At 36.1% G+C, this 14,950-nt stretch overlaps 1 pseudogene; it reads right to left on the bottom strand.

Moving 5' to 3' along the window:
• Positions 1–252: 252 nt before the first annotated feature.
• On the bottom strand, positions 253–351 carry LOC129401438 (U6 spliceosomal RNA; annotated as a pseudogene).
• Positions 352–14,950: the final 14,599 nt, after the last annotated feature.

Raw genomic sequence — 14,950 nt, 5'->3', positions numbered from 1 at the left:
GCTAAAATAGATTTCAAATCTAAAAGTGCTTTCTCTTATGCTCTTACCTACATACGTTTTCCAGCTTCTAGTCCTCTTCATCCCATCTACAATGTACACTATGCCAGATTTATTTTTAAGACCTATTTCAAATTCTGTCACTCTTTCCTAGAAAATGCTTGATGGTGTCTGATTGTTTTGTTAGCGTTACTTAGTCCTTAAGATGCTCCAAATATTGCCACAAACTATTTGTCCAATCTTGTTCTTCTCTTTTAAAAATATGAATGCTTTACAAATTTGCATATCATCCTTGCACAGGGGAATGCTAATCTCTGTGTTTCTTCAATTTTATGTGCTGGTGAAGCAGGCACCCTATATTGCTCTAAATGAATCTGTAATTATTTGAAAAGACTCCAGACTTAAGCAGCAAAGTCTTTTCCTCATGTCTTTGCTTGTATTAGGCCAGTCAAATCAGGATTAGAGAGGGATCCTCTAAAAATCTGACAAAACTGAAGACCTGGAATTCTGCCATTTCCTTGACATTTGTGAATGCTGAGAAAATTTGGTTTTACTTTCATGACCTATCCTATTGAATATATTCCCTGGTGTGACGAAAGTGGCTTTGTTCTCAAGAGAAAGATTTGAGATGCTAACTGTGAGGGAAGGACAAGAAGTTAGAAAGTTGTCTTTGACAAACTTTCTTATATGTGGGTCATCATTTTAACTGTTTTCTTTTCTATTTGCTCCCTCCCCCTATCAAGTCTTAAATATGTCATAAGCCATTGTATGCAATTCAGAAGACATTATTATCTTTTCAGGATGTATTTGTTTCAAAATTCTAGTGAAAACCTAATATTTTTATTTCTTAATAACTGAGTACATATTATTAATTGTCAGTGGAAAATTTATTTTTCTTATTACTTTTGTTTTATTATTTTCTGGATAACATATTTTATTATTGATGAATCACGTCATTAGAAAGTCACATAGTATACTACATGAGATTTTTTGGCATCCTATCTGTGTAATTTGCATCTATCTCTGTATCTCTAAAATTCTGTGAATTTCCATGCTTGAAATGTTTATAAGAGAGAGACAGAATGACATACATACACACAGAGAGTGAGCGACAAGCAAGAGAGAGAGAGAGAGAGAGAGCGAGAGAGAGAGAGAGAGAGAGAAAGAAAGAGAGAGAGAGAGAAGAAAAGGGCTTGCCATAGAGGCAGACTCAGTGGAAGGGCAGCTGACAGGATGGATATGAGGATATTGGCTGGGGAAAATGTACAGTGATGGAGGGATGGGTGTTGAAACATTGTATGACTGAAACTGGATCATGAAAGCTTTGTACTGTATCTTATGGTTATCCAGTAAATTTTTTTTTAAATCTATACATTCTCTATTTGTAAACTTTATCACATCTCTTTTTCTTTTTTTCTTCTTCTTTTTTTTTTTTTTTTTGCTTTGGATCACACCTGGAGATGCACAGGGTTTACTCCTGGATCTGCACTCAGGAATTACTCCTGGCAGTCTATCACATTTTTTTCACCCAGCAAATAGATAATCACTATTGTTACTTCCTTCTCTGGTTTTCTAAAGGATTTTGTGCATATAAAAGTATGTATAATTATTTTTACTTTTTAAAACACATGAAACTATAATTAATTTTTTATTTATGATTGCAACTTGGATATATTTTCATGGAGTATATAAGGCTTTTGTATTCTTGTAGCTGAGTTGTATTCCTTAACATTTTGATATCATTATTTTAACAGTTTTATTTCTAATATTTTAATAGGGGTATTGTATTGCTAATATGACTGTAAAACTTTAACCAATTCCTATAGGTTAAATGGACATTTAAGTTTTTTTAAGTCTCTTACTAGAATGGGAACAAAAAATGCTGAATAAAAAACTATTTGTTAATTTTAAAATACAGATGAATTATATATATATGAAACTATGGTGTTTTTTTTTTTTTTTTTGTGTGTGTGTGTGTGTGTGTGCTTGGTAGGGTCGCATGGCAATGCTCAGGGCTCACTCCTGACTGTGTCTCAAGAATCAGGGAGGGGAGGTGCTGCGGGGACCATTTGAGGAGGTGGGTGTTGAACACGGGTCAACTATGAACAAGGCAAGCACCTACGTGGGCATTATTACTATACATATGATAGCTATCTCTCCATCTCCTGAATGTTCTATCTTTAATATGAGATAGCTCTACTAGTTTTTTTAGTTTTTTTTTTTACCATTTCTGTTAAAATACTGCAGATGCAGAACTATAAAGCAGAACCAGTTATGCCTGCACATTCTCACTCTAAAGGTAATAATATACTCAGGTTCTGGACTTCTTTGGGGAGCCATTCTGTCCGTCACACTTAGACCTTAATGTACATAGCATTGGGTAGAATTTTACTTTGATTTCTCAAAGTTTTGTTTACTTAGTCAAATTTATTATGCTTTAGTTATATGTTTATAAAAAGTTTATAAAGAGAGTCTCTTGCCCTTATGCCTGGCTGTCTTCCCCGGGACCCTTGGAGGGGATGGGCTCCAGCTTCCCTCCCCACCCCAAGCAGAGCTCCTGGTGGCCAAAGACCACAAGAACTTAGCCACAGCCATGCTCAAGGCCCCTCTCCACACATTCTGACAAGCCTCACGAAGGTTCCCAGAGGAACCCAGGTGTGTGTAATCCCATCAACAGCCAACATCCAGAGACTTAAAAGCAAGCGCCCAGAAGCTTATAAATTACTTCTCCTTCTGGGAGAAACTCACAAGCTACTGAGAGTTTCCTGCCCACATGGGACAGCCTCGCAAGCTTCCCATGGTGTATTCATATGCCAAAACCAGTAACAACCTGGATCTCATTCCCCTGACCCTGAAAGAGTCTCCAATGTGGCATGGTTGGGAAGCCCGAGTGGAGAGAGGCTTCTAAAATCTCAGGGATAGTACGAATGGAGAGGTTACTGAGTCTGCTCAAGAAATCCATGATCAACGGGATTTTGTGATTTGTGATTTATATGTTTGTAAAATTTTAAATTACTACTAGACTCAACCTTTCTTTCTTTGTTATTAATTTGATGGTGATGGGAAATCCAGTAGTGCTCAACACTATTTCCATCCTAGTGCTCTGGGGTCACTCTTGGAAATTCCAGAAGCACCATACAATGTCTGTGGTTGAACCTGGCCTACCATATGCAAATCATGCATTCCAGATCTTTGAGCTATCACTTGTCCCGACTTTTTAAAATTAATAAATGGAATTACTTTGCTATATTTTCCCAGAATATAATCCATTCTTATTAAATATTTGAACCAACTTGAAGTCACCTTAGTAAGATGTTCTGCATATTTACCTTTCCCTTATGATACATATGATGTTCATATCTGAAGCTTTCATGATAGCAACCCATGTCTAATGAACCTTTAAATTTTTAGTGGGCTTTCGCATGCGTTTCTTTTTTTGTCTCAAGGGAAAGATGCATAAAAAATAATTATTGTAGAAAGAGTAACATATTCAAATTCTTGCTTTATTAACCCTTTCAAAATGTGCAGTGAATCTCTGAGTACGTGAACTTGTTTATTTTGGGGGTATTTCCCAAAGCAGTGGTCTGGTGACATTCTGCCTATGAGATCTGTGGTTCAGTGGTTAGGCCCAAGGTCATAGCTCTGCTTGTGCCCCCCAGTGGCACTCAGCGGCCTCCAAGGACTCTCTGCTATACTGGGTGGCTTGAACTTGATAACTCTTGGACTGTCTCCCCAGTTCCCTGACACTGAGAATTCTTACAAGTGAGAGATATGAAGACATAGGTTGTAAAATTATTTTCAATTCCAGAAATGTGAATGCTACCAAACTAATTTCTTTTGCAAGTTTATTTGCATTTGTTTATTGTATATTAACTTAATCAAAGTGAATCTAATGGAGAAATTAGATTAAAGCTTCTGTATATTGAAAGGATTAAAGACATTAGAGGGTTTTTCCAGTTACAAAGTTTCTTATGGCATTGTGTTCTAATAATAAAAGTGTCCTTCCAGCCAAAATTTCTACAATAATAACAATTTTTTAAAAAGTAATATGAGTTGACAGAATAAGCAAAACAACCTGTCATGGATTCATTTGTGATTGTGAGGTACCCATAAGTATGTTGTGATTTTGACTGTGTACATTTTGGCCATGTTATATCAGAAGAACAGGAAGTGCTGGCAGTTGTTTAAAGTGTATCTTGTTATTTTCAATGAAAAAGAAGTGTCCTGAGAGTAGCTGGCAGCTTGACAAAAGCAGGTCACTTTAACAGTTGAACCCATATCCGATTATCCTCCTGGTGGCAAAAGAGATTAAATTCAAGCCATTTGGATAAAACTGTGATGTGTTCTATATCCTGGGGATTCAGTCTGTTTAATTTGAACTTTGTGGGAGGTGATTTTATACAATCTTTTTACCCTTCTTGGGCTTCAGACAGTGCTGGTCTGAAAGAAAACCTAGAAAAGAATAGAATTCATGAAGTTGCTGATTTATTTTTCAGAATAAGTGTACGCTTAGTACATTATTGGTATACACAGTGACTCCAAATCAAGGTTATATTGCCACATAAATATTTCCTTAAGAAATTAAAATAATATATGTGCTATATATGTCGAGACATGGTAATACATTTAATATATATGTACATTTGTATACATCTTGTCAATTAACCTTGTCTTCCATAATTTAGCATTACTGTAAATGAGTTGATTGTGAGTATTCATAAATTTGTGGAAATCTATATTAGAAAATGACAATCTAAGTGAATAAAATTTATTTGAGTATAAATACTACCAAAGGGAAAGAATCAGATGATGGAGACACTTATGTACCTTAGAAGGCTTATTGTTTATTTATTTATTTATTTATTTATTTTTATTGGTAGCACTTGGCAGTACTGAGTTTTGTGTTTGTGTAGATCTGGGTTTGAGGTTCTTAGGTTCTGATTCTTAGGACCACCGTGCCGACACCTGGTGATACTCAGGGGACTATACTGTGTTGTGGATAAAACTATGGACATTGCACATATAAGACATGTGCTCTACTAACTGAAGAACTTTCTGAGTAAGATAGAGGGTGTCTATTCAATAAGGTCTCCCACTTGAACACAATTAAAAAATCTAGACAGTATACATGGTTCAATTATTTTGTATGTTTCAGACATTCAAAAGTCTAGAACACAATCCAAAAATATTTGTTTTGTTTGTTTCTTTGTGTTGGGGCCACATTTGGTGGTGCTGAGGTGTTACTCTGGTTCTATAATCAGGAATAACTCCTGTGAGCTTGGGGAATGCCATCCTATGGGATGCCGAGGATTGAACCCAGGTCTTCAGTGTGCAAGGCAACTGCTTTACCCATGGTACTATCTATCTGGTCCAATTTAAAATCATTTAAAGAAAAACAATAAGAAACCCAGGTTTGATCTCTGGCACCCACTGGGTCCCGTGAGCACTGCCAGGATGATTCCTGAGTGCAGAGCCAGGAGTAACATTTGAGAATTGCTGGATGTGACTCCCCTGAAAAAAAAAGTCAAAAAAGAAAAATAAAGAAAATCTGAATCCATATAGGAAAAATGGTAACAAACATATGTCTTCCTCTTGAGGATACCAATGTTAAATTTATCAAATAATTGCAGTAGGTATTAAATAAATTTATCAAGTAATTGTGTAATATAAAAAGTAATAGGAAGGAAGTAGTTATGCAATAATTAACTCATTATCATTATAGAAAAATTGTTACTTAATGTCAAACTATTATTTTATTATTTAATACAGAATGTTATAAAAATATCATAGACTGGATGGTCTAAGCAACAAACATACACTTAGATTGTGTGTGTGTATGCACAATCATCCTTGATTATCTGTGGAGAAAATTGGTGCTAGAATCTCCTGAAGATACTGAACTCTATGGATATTCAAGCCCTTTATCTAAAATGGCATAGTATTTGCATGTAATTTATACTCATCATCTCATTTTACTTAAATTATTTCTGAATTATCAATACCGCATACAACCTATGTGGTATATAAATAGTTGTTATATTATATTGATTGGGAATAATGAAAGCAAAAATATTTGTATATATTTAGTACAGATGTGATTGCTGTAAATATAATCATATAGTACATATTTTATATCCAAATTGGTTGAATTTATAGCTCCAGAGTCTCAGATATGGAGAACTGATTGCAATGTTCATATATACACAATATATGTTTATATATAGTGTATAATATTTTATAATTTAGAATATAAATGTTATCATTTTATTATATATTTATATATAAGAAGAGGCATGCACAGTGGTAAGATTTCTCCCTTGTACTTTGTGTGGTAAAATATTGATTTTAAGTAGATTGTGACATTAAAATTAGGGAGGGAAGAGGCAGTACAGTGGGATAATGCAAGATATAATGTTTATAGTGACTCTACTCTTAGCCCCAAACTGGAAACATTTTAAAACGTCTCAACTGGTAAAATGATTATTATATCATGTGAAATTATAATCCTCAATTAAACGGAATGAGCTATTGATACTCCAATGAATGAGAGAAGAAAGCGTAATGCCAGTCTTGAATGAATATGTACTGAAATATTGCATCTATATAATCTTCTTGAAAATTATTCACAATACTTAACATAGTGAAACAATCTAAATTTCCATTAACAGATGAATGGATAAAACTATGATTTATGCAGTGTGGAGGAGCTCTCCGATTGCCTCCCCCCTCCTCCCGCCTGCAGTCTGGGGCTCTGAAGCCCCCAGACCTGCCTTGCGCCTCTGCCTCTCACTCACTGTGCTGCGCAGCTGTGACCCCCTCCTCTTCTTGCTCAGGTTGTTAGGGGCGTGTCCTCACGTCAGGGGGCATGGCCTCAAAAGGGGCGTGGCCTCTTTCTGGAGCTGCCGCAGTTATTTCTCCCATTCCATGCATTGTGCTTTGGCCACAATCAATACAATCTATTCCTCTGAAGAATACCCTGGTCATCTTAGTCGCTATATGTTAATAGTCAACTAGCCTATCCTATTCTAATTTCACAAAAGCTGTCAGTGAACACATTAAGCTGCTCATAATGTCCTTTGTAAGAAGATCATAGCCCCATGTCTTCAATTGAGGCCCCTCTCAAGCTAAGGAGAGTGCCTGACAGTAAAGCCCATAACAATATGAAGAAACAGCGAAAATCCCCACCACCAGGAGAGATGGAAGAGAGGATCTCAAAAAACTCAGCAGGGACTTCCCAGAAATACAACATCCTCTCAGAGAAAGAATTCAGAGAGGAAATTGTGAAGATGGTTGATGAACTCAAAGCAACTATGGAATAAACATCCAATAAATTAAGGGAGGATATGGATGCAGCATTGGAACAGTCCACCAAGATAATCCAAAGAGAAATGAGAGCAGAAATTTCAAAGCTACGAACAGAAGTGACACAATTAAAAGAATCAGCAGATGAAATAATAAACTCAGTAGGAGCCCTCAATAGTAGAATGACTACAGCTGAAGACAGAATCAGTGATCTTGAAGACGAGTTGCAGAAAGCATATAGGCAACAACAAATAATGACAAAAGACCTCAAAATGGATCTAGAGCTAATTAGAGTCCTAGGGAATGACCTCCAGAGAAACAACACAAGAATCATTGGAGTACCAGAAGCACAGGGAACCAATCCCAATGGAAAAAAAAAAACACAATTAAAAACATCATTGCTAAGAAATTCCCAGAGTTAGAGAATGCAGGCATCCAGATCCAAGGTGTTCAGGGTGCCAGCTAAAAGGGACCCAAATAAAAAATACCCAAGGCATATCATAGTCAGAAAGATGGATGCCGTAGATAGAAACGCAATACTGCAAGCAGCAAGATCAAAGAAAGAAATCATATGCAAAGGAGCACCCCTTATATTCACAGCAGACCTATCAAAAGAAACCTTCCAAGCCCGAAGACACTGATGGAATATAGTGAAAAAACTTAATGAAATGAACGCCTCATCAAGAATAATTTACCCGGCTAAACTCTCAGTTAAACTTGAAGGAACCATACACTATTTCACGGAGAAGCAACAGCTCAGGAACTTCATAGACTCAAGACCAAACTTAAAAGAAGGACGGAAAGGGCTACCATAAGACATGGAAAAAAACCTAAAAGAACAACAAACCCTACAGAAAGATGGCAAAAAAATCCCATCACAATAATTTCTCTTAATGTTAACGGTCTAAATGCACCAATCAAGAGACACAGAATGCCAAAATGAATATAGAAACTAAACCCAAAACTTTCTGCTGCCTACAAGAAACACAATTGAATAGTCAGAACAAACACAGAGTCAAAATCAAAGGATGGAAAACAATCCTGCAAGAAAACAACTCCCTCAAAAATGCAGGGGTGGCCATACTAGTATCCGACAACATAGATTTCAGGCTGAAAAAGATCAGAAGGGACAGCAAAGGTCATTTTCTATTCATCAAGAGATATGTACAACAGGAAGCAATCACACTCTTAAACGTATACGCACCTAATGAACGAGCAGCTAAATACTTAAAAGAACTCCTAACAGAATTTAAGGAGGACGTAACTAGCACCATGATAGTAGTTGGAGACTTCAACACTGCCTTATCACCTCTGGATAGATCGACCAAAACAATACTCAGCAAAGAAACAATGGCTCTGAAGGAAGAAATGGAGGAGACAGGGCAAATAGACCTAAACAGGGCTATACACCCCCAAAAGAAAGAATACACATTCTTTTACAGCACACACGGTGCATTTTCCAAAATAGGCCATGTTCTGGGTCACTAATTATACCTTAATAGAATCGGGAAGATAGAATTTGTATCAACTATCTTTTCAGATCATGATGCACTGAAGATGGAAGTTAATCACACACATGTGCGGAGAACCAAATCAAACACTTGGAGATTAAACAACTCACTGTTGAACAATGAGTGGGTCAAGAAGGAAATCAAGGAAGAAATAAAAAAAATACCTCGAAACAAATGAGAATGAAGACACTACCTACCAGAACCTATGAGACACAGCTAAAGTTGTGTTAAGGGGAAAATTTATAGCTCTGCAAGCTTACCTCAGGAAGGAAGAAAGGGCCTATATAGATAGCTTGATTTCGCAGCTCAAGATCTTAGAAGAGTACCAGCAAAAGGAACCCAAATCAGATCGAAGGAAGGAGATAATAAAACTTAGAGCAGAAATTAATGATATGGAAACCCAAAAAACAATCCAAAAGATCAATAAAACAAAGAGCTGGTTCTTCGAGAAAATAAATAAGATTGATAAACTGCTAGCAAGACTCACAAAGAAAGAGAGAGAGGAAAAACCCTAATAAACTGAATCAGAAATGAAAAGGGGGGCATCACAACAGAAACCAAGGAGATTCAAAAGATCATCAGAGACTATTTTGAAAGTCTGTATGCCACAAAACAAGAGAACCTAAAAGAAATGGACAAATTCCTTGATTCCTACAATCTTCCAAGACTGAACCAAGGAGACTTGAAATACCTGAATAGGCCCATAAATATCAAGGAAATCGAAACTGAAATCAGAAATGTCCCAAAAAGCAAAAGCTCAGGTCCACACGAATTCACTGGAGAATTCTTCCAAACATTTAAGAAGACTTATTGCCAGTTCTTCTTAAGCTTTTCCAGGAAATTGAAAAGACAAGAACCCTCCTTAACAGTTTCTATAAGGCACATATCTCCCTAATAACAAAAGCAAGCAAAGACATCACTAACAAAGAAAACTATAGACCAATATCCCAGATGAACAGCGATGTGAAGATCCTCAACAAAATACTAGCAAATAGAATCCAACAACTCATCAAAAAGATCATACACCATGACCAAGTGGGATTCATCCCGGGGATGCAAGGATGGGTTAACATTCAGAAATCAATCAACATAATTCATCATATCAACAAAAATAAAGATAAAAACCATATGATCATATCAATAGATGCAGAGAAAGCATTTGACAAGATCCAACATCCATTCATGATGAAAACTCTTACCAAAATGGGTTTTGGAGGAACTTTCCTCAAGATAATCAAATCCATCTACCACGAACCTATGGCAAGCATTTTCATCAATGGGGAAAAACTAAGGGCCTTTCCTCTAAGATCAAGGACAGGAAAAGGATGTCCACTCTCACCACTTCTCTTTACTATAGTACTGGAAGTACTAGCAATAGCCATTAGGCAAGAAAAAGATATTAAGGGCATTCAGAGAGGAAAGGAAGAAATCAAACTCTCACTATTAGCAGAGGACATGATACTATATCAGGAGAAGCCTAAAAGCTCTAGTAGGAAACTCTTAGAAATAATTGACCTGTACAGTAAAGTTGCAGGCTATAAAATCAATATCCCAAAATCTAAGGCCTTCCTATATGCAAACAATGAGACAGAGGAAAGGGACATAAAAAAAGCTATCCCGTTCACAATCGTGCCCCAGAAAATCAAATACCTTGGAATCAGCTAAACTAAAGAAGTAATGAACCTCTACAAAGAAAACTATAAAACCCTACTCCATGAAATAAAAGAGAACATGAGGAAATGGAAACATATACCCTGCTCATGGATAGGGAGAATCAACATTGTCAAAATGGCAATAGTCCACAAAGCATTATACAGATTTAACGCGATCCCTACAAGGACACCCATGACATTCTTCAAAGGAATGGATCAAGCAATCCTGAAATTCATATGGATCAGTAAATGCCCACTGATAGCTAAAACAATTCTTGGGAAAAAGATGATGGGAGGCATCACCCTCCCTAACCTTAAACTTTACTACAAAGCGGTAACAATTAAAACAGTACTGTACTGGAACAAAGACAGAGCCACAGACCAATGGAACAGAGAAGAATATCCCTACACACAACCCCAAATGTATGATCATCTAATCTTTGATAAGGGGGCAAGAAATGTGAAGTGGAGCAAGGAAAACCTCTTTAACAAATGGTGCTGGCACAACTGGACAATCACATGCAAAGGAATGCACTTAGACCTCAATCTGACACCATGCAAAAAAATCAGATCAAAATGGATTAACTACCTCAACATCAGACCATAATCCATAAGGTACATCGAAGACAAGGTGGGCAAAACCCTTCACGATATTGAAGCTAAAGGTATCTTCAAAGATGACACAGAACTAAGCAATCAAGTAGAAACAGAGATAAACAAATGAGACTATATTAAACTAAAAAATTCTGCACCTCAAAAGACACAGTGACCAGAATACAAAGGCAATCTACAGAATGGGAAAGAATATTCACCCAATACCCATCCAATAAAAGGTTGATATCAAGGGTATATAAAGCACTGATTGAACTCTACAAGAAGAAAACATCCAACCCCATCAGAAAATGGGGTGAATAAATGAACAGAAACTTTTCTAAGGAAGAGATACGAATGCCAAAAGGCATATGAAAAAATGCTCTGCATCACTAATCATCAGGGAGATGCAGATCAAAACAACCACGAGATACCATCTCACACCACGGAGTATGGCACACATCCAAACGAACAAAAGCAACCGCTGTAGGAGAGGATGTGGGGAGAAAGGGACCCTTCTGCACTGCTGATGGGAATGCCGACTGGTCTAGCCCCTTTGGAAAACAATATGGACGCTTGTCAAAAAATTAGAAATTGAGCTTACAGTTGATCCAGCAATACAACTTCTGGGAATATATCATGGAGAAACAAAAAAGTATAGTCAAAATGACATCTGCACTTATATGTTCATTGCGGCACTGTTTACAATATCCAGAATCTGGAAAAAACCCGAGTGCCCTAGAACAGATGACTGGTTAAAGAAACTTTGGAACATCTGTACAATGGAATACTATGTAGCTGTTAGAAAGGATGAAGTCATGAACTTTGCATATAAGTGAATCAGCATGGAAAGTATCATGCTAAGTGAAATGAGCCAGAAAGAAAGGGACAGACATAGAAAAATTGCACTCATCTGTGGAATATAGAACAGCAGAGTAGGAGACTAATACCCAAGAATAGTAGCATATAATACCAGGAGTTTGGCTCCATAGCTTGGAAGCTGGCCTCATACGCTGGGAGAAAGTCATCCTAGATAGAGAAGGGAACCCCAAGCAAAATGTGATTGGAAATCCCGCATGGGGAGGGAGATGGGTGCCAAAAGTAGACTAGAGACTGAACATGATGACCACTCATTACCCCTACTGCAAACCACAACACCCAAAAGGAAAGAGAGAGAACAAATTGGAAGTCCCCACCACAGAGGTGGGGTGGGGTGGGGGGATGGGATTGGGGGTGTGGGAGGAATACTGGGTTCATTGGTGGTGAAGAATGGACACTGGTGGAGGGATGGGCTCTCAAACATTGCATGAGGGAAAAACAAGCACGAAAATGTGTGAATCTGTTACTGTACCCTCATTAGTTAAAAAATAAATAAATTTAAATATAAAAGGTATGACTTATGTAAAAATAATAAAACGTTACTCAGCTTAACAAAAAAGAAGTAGCTCACATTTAGGAGAAAGTGAATGAACCTGGATAACTTTATGCTATGTTAAAGAAGTAGTAAAACAAATGCCTCATGATTATGTAAAGTATCTACAATAATCTAACTCATAAGCATAAAATATAATGATCATTAGAAACTAGTGATTAGGGAAGATGGAAGTTGTTCAAATTAATGTAAAGTTTAGGTTATACTAGATAAATAAGTTTTAGAGTTCTGCTATACTAAATCTTGCCTATAGCTAGCAATGTCATATAGTGCATTAATTGTTTTTAGGAGAGTGAATTTTTTGCTGTGTTTTAACACACTAAAATACAAAGGAGCATAAACTCTGTAGTATTGGGTATATGTATTAAATTTATTGTAATTTATTACAATGTGTGTAATTATTACAATTATGTGTGCTTTCATATCTCCAAAATAAATTGCTAACATTAAAAACGAGCAGTTTTAATGTATATATTCTAATTAAATAATTATCTTATAAAATGTTCAACTCCTGTAAGTTAATATTTTTAAAAGAAAAAATAAAATTATAATGAGAGATAGAGTTGGGCTATCAGGGATTAAAAATGAAAGGTATAAGGACAGAGGGATCGCACAATGTTTTGGATATTATATAATGATTGTTGAAGTTAAAATTCATATAATTTAGTATCTAAAAGCTATGGAAGATTAAAAACCAATTATAAAGATAATGTATTTTTTCTTATAGAATTACAGGATCATTAGTGAGCCTAGAAATATCTCAAAATTGAAAGAAATTAAAATTAAAAGCTGGTTACTTTGCTATAATATGATGTGAAATTTCTCTCTTGGCTTGCATAAGTGTATCTAAGTAAGCATTCTTGCATTTTTAAAAGTCCTGATTTCCTGAAATTAGATTGAATTAGAATCTTTCAAGTGCATATTTTTTATGACTCCCTGGTTTATGGAATAGTAGAGAAGATAGGAAGCTTTTTGTAAAAGTAAATTTTAAAGCAAATGTGTACATAAAGTAGTAATTGCAGAAGAGCCCCAAGACTCTCACAAGACTTCTAAATCTAAATTGTGAATGCTGTATAAATTCTCAAAGGTTCATGTGATGGATCTTGCAATGTAACAGATAAGCATCTGTACCACTGAGATAAATGTCTCTCTTTGGACTTGAAGTAAAGGAAATGTTTTTCTTTAGTCTTGTTATATAAAGGGACAGAATGAGACCATCCATTTCTTTTCTTCTCATTCACACAATCTACTTGTGTTTTGTATTTCTTTTTCTTTTTCATTAGCCAGATATTGCCTTTCTAGAGATGACTAGGGAATTTTGTTATACTATCATTCAAATATCTTTTCTGAGACACCTGCTTGGAAGTAAGTATGTGCTATTCCCTCTAGGTTATATATACAGAATCCTTGTAAAAGCTGAAGTGAAAACTTTTGTATAGATGTGTATTATGCAGCATTCTTTGACTTCCTTTGGGGGTTTTGGCTGTTGCTATGTTTGGTTAAAACAAACATTTTTTTTTTCTCCTTAAACCACTGATTATTTGTCTAAGGCTAGCTCTTCCAAACAGAGGAAGTTCCTTCAGTTACATTAACCTGCTCTGCAGACAAGCGTTCTTGATGATCTGAGATTGCAGACCGAATGCATGTCAGGTTTAAATAGTTTTCCAGTGCTTGCCTGGAGTGGTAAGATTTCGACATTGGGGTAATTCTGTTTTATCACATTATTTTAATTGCCTTTTCATATATTTTTCTCTTTTGTAGATTTCCCCCATCTCTTTACCCTCTCTCTCTTTTTTTTAAGCAATCGTTTTTTTTCCCCCTCTAATTTAAGCCAATTTTCCTTCCTCAGAGATGTAATGGGTTTTCCCTGAATTTATCGGTATTTTATCTTATACATTGGGTTATGAGAAACCAACTTTTACTGCTATTTAAAATCTGAAAACAGAGGCTCAAAGAGATAGTACAGCAGGTAGGACATTTGCCTTGCATGTGGTCAAGCCTGGTTTTCCTTGCATATGGCTGACCTGAGTTTAATCCCCAGCATCCTATATGATTCCCTCTAGCCTGCCAAGAATGATCCCTGAGTGCAGAGTTAGGACCAAGACCTGAGAAAAGCCAGGTGTGACAAAAAAAAGCATAAAAATAATTTTTATGTGCATTATACTTATGAGACAGTGTCATCTTTGAAGAGGGACTTTATATAAATATGAACAAATCAAAAGTTTTGGTCTTTGAACAAACTCTAAAGCAGAAGTAAAAAGAAATTTTGAAACTTTGTTAGAAATTTTGCTGGTTATTTTCTTCTAACAATAAAACTGAATTCTACAGTGGGCATCTCTTCTCTATAAGATCACTAATTTGCTGGAAAATCATCAGACTCCTTTGAGAATACTGCTTCTGAGGAAAAAGGTTTTATTATGAACATGACACACGAATCAATCCAATTATCAATTTGTAGAATGCTA

Source organism: Sorex araneus, chromosome 1 (assembly GCF_027595985.1).
Source record: "Sorex araneus isolate mSorAra2 chromosome 1, mSorAra2.pri, whole genome shotgun sequence".
Classification (NCBI taxonomy): domain Eukaryota; kingdom Metazoa; phylum Chordata; class Mammalia; order Eulipotyphla; family Soricidae; genus Sorex; species Sorex araneus.
Note: the sequence above shows the minus strand (reverse complement) of the source record. Positions and strands in the feature narration are given on the sequence as shown.